General features: G+C 43.5%; 1 pseudogene across 1 annotated transcript; it reads left to right on the top strand.

Moving 5' to 3' along the window:
* The first annotated feature begins 6,036 nt into the window (after window positions 1-6,036).
* Window positions 6,037-6,855, top strand: LOC116543849 (annotated as a pseudogene). Its single transcript, XR_004265727.1, has one exon. The product of XR_004265727.1 is annotated as an immunoglobulin lambda variable 8-61-like (transcript).
* Window positions 6,856-7,326: the final 471 nt, after the last annotated feature.

Raw genomic sequence — 7,326 nt, forward strand, 5'->3', positions numbered from 1 at the left:
GGCTTGGCTGTGTGTGTGTGTGTGTGTGTGTGTGTGTGTGTGTGTGTTTTGTAGGGGAGGAGGTTTGGATTAAAAAATTACTGCTAACATGCAAATATAAACAATGACACTAGTGACACTTTAGAATTTCTGTGGGGGAAGGAAACAATGAAACAATGCATCCTAAAGACTGGGAGAGAATTATAAAAAATCCTACCTCTGAAAGAGGTTGTTATCTATCACCTACAATAAACTGACACTACTGAGTGAAAAACCACAAAAATAACAACAAATACCCAAGCGAAGAGGATCTGAACAGACATGTGTGTAAAGAAGACAGGAAATTGAAATTGACTCACAGGTAACAGCTTCTGAATATGACTAATCTTCACAAAAATATAAGTCAAAATCATACTCAGGTACCATATAATTCCACTTAGAATGAATATTACAAAAGACAAAAATCAAAATTGTTGAAGGCAATGGCTGGTGTAGGCTTGCAGAAAGGAAAACTCTTGTACCCTCTTTGTGGGAATGTAAATTAGTATATACGCTATGCAAAACCCTTGGAGGCTCCTTATAAAAGCAAAAGGTCAAAGTAAAACTGTCACTTCAGGTAGCAATCCCACCACTGGGTACACATTTAGAGAAAACGGAATCCCTGTGTTGAAGAGGTATCTGCCTTCCCATGTGTCTTGAAGCGCTAGTCACAATAGCCAAGATACGGAATCAATCGACCTGTCCATCAACAGATGAAGGGCTAAAGAAACTGCAGTATATATACACAATGGAACACACTTCAATCATATCACTTCAGGAAATCACGTGATCTGCAGTCACGTGGAGAAATCTGAAGACAATTAGGTGAAATGAAATGAGCCTGCTAGAGAGAGACCCACGCTGTATGACGTTAGGTAAATGGAATCCAAAAAAACACTGTCTCGTAGAAGCAGAACTTTCAAGAGGGGTTACTAGAGCTGGAGAGAGGAGGGTGCCTGGGCAGGGATTGGTGACGGGTACAGAGTGACACGCAGAGGAGAGGAATCCACTGAGGTGTTCTATTCCACAGCAGGGTGAACACGGTCAACAATGTCTAAGGGAATTTTTCAAAGTCAGCTGGAAAGAATGGTTCTGAATGTTCTCTCCACAGAGAAACAACAAGCATGGAAGGTCACAGAGATGCCAGATACCGTGATTTGATCATGAAACTGTGTATACATATATCAAAATGTCCCTTGCACTCTCAGGTTATACACGTATGCTCTACAGCAATGAAACTGCCATCAAATGTTGGTAGTACTCATTCTAACTAGAGTGAGACAGAACCTGAGTGTGGTTTTCATTTACGTTTTTGTGTGCTATAGCCATGTGGAGAATCTTCTCTTTTACCTGTGCATCAACCTCATGTTTTCAGGTCCTCCACCCAGTTTTACACATCAAATTAAAAACAAATTCACAATAACTTGGCAAATATAACTAATCACACACACATACACAAAATCGAAACCACCACTCATATTCCATCTCACTCTAGATGGGATGCATACCACACAAAAAAAGTTGAAACATATTAAAAGACAAAAAATGATGGTGTAGATTTCCACAGAGGGGGAACTTGTCTTCACAATTCATGGGAACATACACTAGTATCCACACTAAAGAAAACACCTGGAGTTTCCTCCAAACCTTACAACTACAACTATCATTTCATCCAGCAATTCTACTACTAGGCATGTATACAGAGTACATGAAATCAAGCCATGAAAGAGATCATCTGTGTTCCCAGGTGGAATCCAGCTCTATGCAGAATAGCCAAGATAAGAAATCAGCCTACCCGTCGATCCACAGATGAAAGGATAAAGAAACTGTCTCATGCATAGACACTGGAATCCTCTTCAACCAGAAAAATGCAATGAAACCCCATCATGGTAGCTAATGGTTGCACCTGGAGGACATGATGGTAAATGAAATGAGCCAGGCAGAGATAGACAACCTTGGCATTCTCTCACTCATGCAGTAGCTGAGAAACTTTACCTGAAGGACCTAGAAAGCATAATCATGGTTACTAGAGGTTGGGGAGAAGAAGGGGAATGGGCAGGGATTGGAAATGGGTACTAAGTTCCACATAGATGAGAGGCAGGAAATCCTGTTCTTCTATTCCACAGCCTGGTGACCAGGGTTAACAGTATCATTGCATCTTCAAAACAGCCTGAAGAAGGTTACAGAAGCTTCTCACCACGAAAGAATAAACAATGGTACGAAATAACAGAGACACTAAACACCCTGATTTCATCATTCTACAATGTAGGTAAAGATCAAAACATTGCACTCTACCTTCTCATTGTATTCCTTTACTGTTTGGCAAATTTGTTTAAATAAATATAAATACAGGATGCTAAAATTCACATGGGACCATGAAACACCCTGAATTTCTTCCAAAGCAATCCTAAGACATCCAGACTACATCAGATACATCTCATCCACTAATTTCAAATTTCATGGAAAAGCTGGGTACCTGCTTCCATACATAACAGTGGAACACAAGAGTGGACCCAAAAGTAAACCCACACACCAAAAACCATCTGATCCTCAACAGAATCCACAACAATAAGCAAGGGGGAAAGAATGCCCTATTCAATCAATGGCGCTGGGATAAGTGGCTAGCCATCGGCAAAAGAGTCACACTGGGCCCCTGCCTCTACCAGACACAAAAAGAAACTCCAGAAGAATAAAATATTTAAATGGAAGTCCTCAAACTATTAAAATCCTTCAAGAGAACATATAAAATACCTTTCTCCACATTGGCTTTGGTAAAGAATCTATTTGGCTATGTCCCCAAAGGAAATCACAACAAAAATTGAAAAGTCAGGCTCAATACTCTAAAGAGCTGCTACCCAGCAAAATAAATTAGCAACAGAGTAAACACACAGCCTACAGAGTGTGAGAACATGTGCCCAAACTGCATCTGACCAAGGTCTAATATCCAGAATCTTCAAGGACCTTATGCCAATCATTCAGCCAAAAACAACAAAAAATCCCACTAATATATGGGCAAGGGATGAGAACACTTACTTCTCCAAGGACAATGTGCAAGTGACCAACAATGAGGAAGGCATGCTCAAACTCACCCATCAACAGAGAAATGCCAATCAAAAGCAGGTCGAGACACCATCCCACACCACCCAGAATGGCGATGACTATGCAGACAAACAGAACAGACACTGATGAGGCAGCTGAGGAATGGAAATGCTGATATGGTCTTGGTGGGGAGGCAAACTAGTACAGACACTGTGGAGAGCAGTTTGGAGATTTCTCAAGGAACTAAGAACTACCATCCAACCCAGCAATCCCACTCCTGAGGATCTACCCAGAGAAAATACATCCTTCCATCCAAAAGACACAGGCACTTGTATGTTCACGGCAACATCATTCACAATGGCAAAGAAATGGAAATCAACCTAGGTGCCGTATATACCATAAAACACTACGCAACCACACACACACACAAATCACTTTTTTGGCAGCGACATGGATGGAGCTACGGGTCATCATCCTAAGTGAACTACGGCTAGAACAGAAATCCAAATGCCACACATTCTCACTTGTAAGTGGGACCTAAGCTATGAATGTACCTGATCATAAAGAAGGGAACAACAACACTGGAATGACTACCAGACCAGACAGAATATGCAAATGGGAGGGAGACAGTGTTGCATCCTGAAGACACACCTTGTGCATCCTCTGCTCGCTGCCTGGGTCATGGGGTGGTTGGGACCCCAAGCCTCAGTATCATACAATCAACAGATGTAACCTGTGTGTGTACCCTTTAATCTATAATAAAAGTAGAAATTATTACACACACACACATACACACACAAAGAAGCTTAAGAGCTACATAAACAAACAAACAAACAAAATATATATGTAAAACATACAGTTATCCAAACAATCCCTTACTGGCAAACACACAGAAAGACTAACTTACAGACAAAATGAGAAAGCCAAAAACAGCCCAAAATTTCATATGGTGAATGCATTTTTCAAGAGAACACCAAATATCACAACGGTGAAGAGAGAAGTCTGTTCTGTAACTGTCTTTGAGTAAAATGAATTGCTACCTGCAAAACAGTGAAATGGGCCCTCATGTTACACAAGACACAAAAATCAACGTAAAGTACATTAAAGATCTCCAACCAAACCCGAAAACGCCCAATTCCTAGAAGAAAACATAGGGTGAGCGTTTACTTCAGTGAAACTTGAATCCATACACACAGATTGCCAAAAGGAAAGAAAACAAAAGGGAAAAGCAGGAGAAAAAAACCCACAGACAATGCAATTTTTTCCCTTTTTTGTGATGGGACACCAAAATCACCACGTACGCATGCAAATACAAACATGTAGGACTATAGAAACCTTTAGGCTTCATTCATGGGAATGAAACCAATGGACTGCAAGAGATTTCCTACAGATTTGGAGACAGATTTGAAAAACTGTAATTCCGATAGCGGTTGTTATCTAACGTGTCCAAGACACTAACATCACTGTGTTTGGGGGAAAAGAAAAGACAAGAACAAAAACAAAAACAACACTAATGCTGAAGCTAAAACTGGGCAAAGGCCCTTAATAGACATTTCTGAAAAGATGACGTGAATTGACTAACGAGTCAAAAAGAAGTTGCTCAACTTTATCATTTCTCCCACAAAGGTTAAGTCCAAACCACAGATCCGCTGGGATCCTGGAGAATGTGAATTCTGACTCAGTAGGTCTGGAGTGAGCCTGCGATTCTGCATTTCTAAAAGTTTCCTCCCCACCCAAATCCACATACGTGTATTAATTACCAAGTTAATACAAATGGTCAAAAATAAAAGGGGAAGCCATTAGGAGATAACCTCAGTCTTCCTCCTCGTCCTCCTCCTCCACTGCATAGGTTAAAGGATGGTCCTCAGCGTCTTGATCCCCCAGGTCACCGACACCAACTCCAAAACTCATGCCAGGAATGTCCTTCCCTCTTCTCCTTCCTTCAGGCCATAATGAGTGTCTCTTTTTCCAGCATCTTTCTCCCAATCTGTCCTGATTCAGCCACCCTCTGTATCTGCCTCCCTGGGACAAAAGGTCAAACTCACCTGCACCCCGAGCAGGAGCAACAGCAGCTGCCACGTAGGCTGTCCCCAGCAGAGCTCAGCGATGGGCACCAGGTTTACAATACCAGTGGGCAGTGGTGCTGTTATTGCATCCCATGGGGATGGAGTGGTAGTCCAGGCACAGACAGACAGACAATCACACAGCAGGAACAAATGCACAAGCTGAAATTTAACCAAGACAGAATTATTGGGGAATAGGGGCCACAATTGCAGAAACGAGTGCCTCAATAATTAGAGAACTGAGGCCATCTCTGCCATGGCCAGGATTCCTCTCTCCCTCATCTTCCTCAGTCATCAAAGAGATTCCATTAGGGTGTCCGCAAAGGATGCTCGGGCCTGCTACTCCCAAAAAACAGCAGCAAGCATTTTCCTGGGGAGAAAAAAAATGCTCACAAGGATGGGGTTAGATTTAGCCATAAACCAGATTGTGTGGCAGGAGGGAGCTGCGACTCTGGCTGGTACCAGCAGGCCATCCCCCTTTGATCACTCAGAAATTGGGGGAGCTAATCTGGGGAAAGGCACCAACACCTGTTCATCAATGTCTCAGTCCTGTGTGGTCATGGGCCTGTGTGAGGTCTCAGCAGCTACCTCTCTTAATGTCTCCCCAGGGGACAGCAGGGTGAACCCTGGGGCAGGAAGAGAGGGGAAGCTGATTTGCATAAAGAACTTTTTTTATCCTGTTGGGTCTGGGGAGGCATGAAAAGGCCCTGAGGAAAACAAACCCCAGCTGAGAAGCCTGAAGACACTTAGCCTACATGAGTGTCCTCACCATGGCCTGGATGATGATTCTCCTCGGACTACTTGCTTATGGCTCAGGTCAGGGGAAGGGACTCTATCCTTGTGGGGACCACACAAAACAGGGTCCAGGTTACTCTCATCCTTATGATAACAACTGTGTCTCTCCTGTTGGTTTTAGGGGTGAATTATCAGACTGTGTGGTGACACAGGAGCCATCGTTCTCAGTGTCCCCTGGAGGGACAGTCACACTCACCTGTGGCCTGAGCTCTGGCTCAGTCTCTACCAGTCACTACCCGAGCTGGTACCAGCAGACCCCAGGCCAGGCTCCACGAATGCTCATCTACAGCACAAACAATCGCCCTTCTGGGGTCCCTGATCGCTTCTCTGGGTTCATCCTTGGGAACAAGGCTACCCTCACCATCACAGGGGCTCAGGCAGATGATGAATCTGACTATTACTATAGGCTGTACATGAGTAGTGGCATTTCCAACCTATGAGGAAGCGCGACTAAAACCTCTTTACATACTCAGAACAGTTCAGCCCTTAGAGAGGAGGGAAAGGGAGAGGGTGGAAATGGTCAATGCCACCAGCAAGGAGTCCCCTTGCCCCAGTCTCTTATGCCGGGGTTCACTGCCAGGTGCTTCATCCAGTCTCTCCTTGGGTGTGTCCACCTCCCCAGTGTGACTTTTCCATGACTGTGCTTCCTCTCTCCCTCTCTACCTAGAATAATGTGGAGGGAGAATTAGCTACAAAATATATAAGCTCACAGTGAGTCACAGAGACCCCAGTGCTCCAGTAAGACACTTCTTATTCAGAGAGAATTAACAGGTACATGCTCATTCATTAATTTGACCATGGAGGCTGACTTAATATTTTATTTATCAATGAACTGGAAGCATTTTCAGGGGGCTTGTTAAAAAATGCAATTCTCGGTTGGGTGCAGTGGCTCACACTTGTAATCCCAGCACTTTGGGAGGCTGAGGCGAGTGGATCACGAGGTCAGGAGATCGAGACCAACCTGGTCAACATGGTGAAACCCCGTCTCTACTAAACATTAAAAAATTAGCTGGACATGGTGGCGCACATCTCTAATCTCAGCTGCTTGAGAGGCTGAGGCAGGAGAATCCCTTGAACCAGGGAGTCAGAGGTTGCAATGAGCTGAGATCGCGCCACTGTACTCCAGCCTGAAGTCAGAGTGAGACTCTGTCTCCCCCAAAAAAAAAAATGCAATTCTCCAACCTAAACCTACTAAGTCAGAAACTTGTGCTGGTGCCAGAGAGCCAGTATTTAACAAGCTGTACATGAGATTTTTATTAGCGTTAATGTTTGGAAAGAACCTACTTTTATTATTATAAAATTATTCCTAGGGACCTCTGTTTAAAACGATCTCAGGTAACATTCCATGATCCTACTCTCCTAAATTCCCATTCAAACCCCACCCCCAACAAATACTCAGAAACAGGTTTAA

This window comes from Sapajus apella, unplaced genomic scaffold, assembly GCF_009761245.1.
Source record: "Sapajus apella isolate SASKATOON/1434 unplaced genomic scaffold, GSC_monkey_1.0 scaffold198, whole genome shotgun sequence".
Taxonomy (NCBI): domain Eukaryota; kingdom Metazoa; phylum Chordata; class Mammalia; order Primates; family Cebidae; genus Sapajus; species Sapajus apella.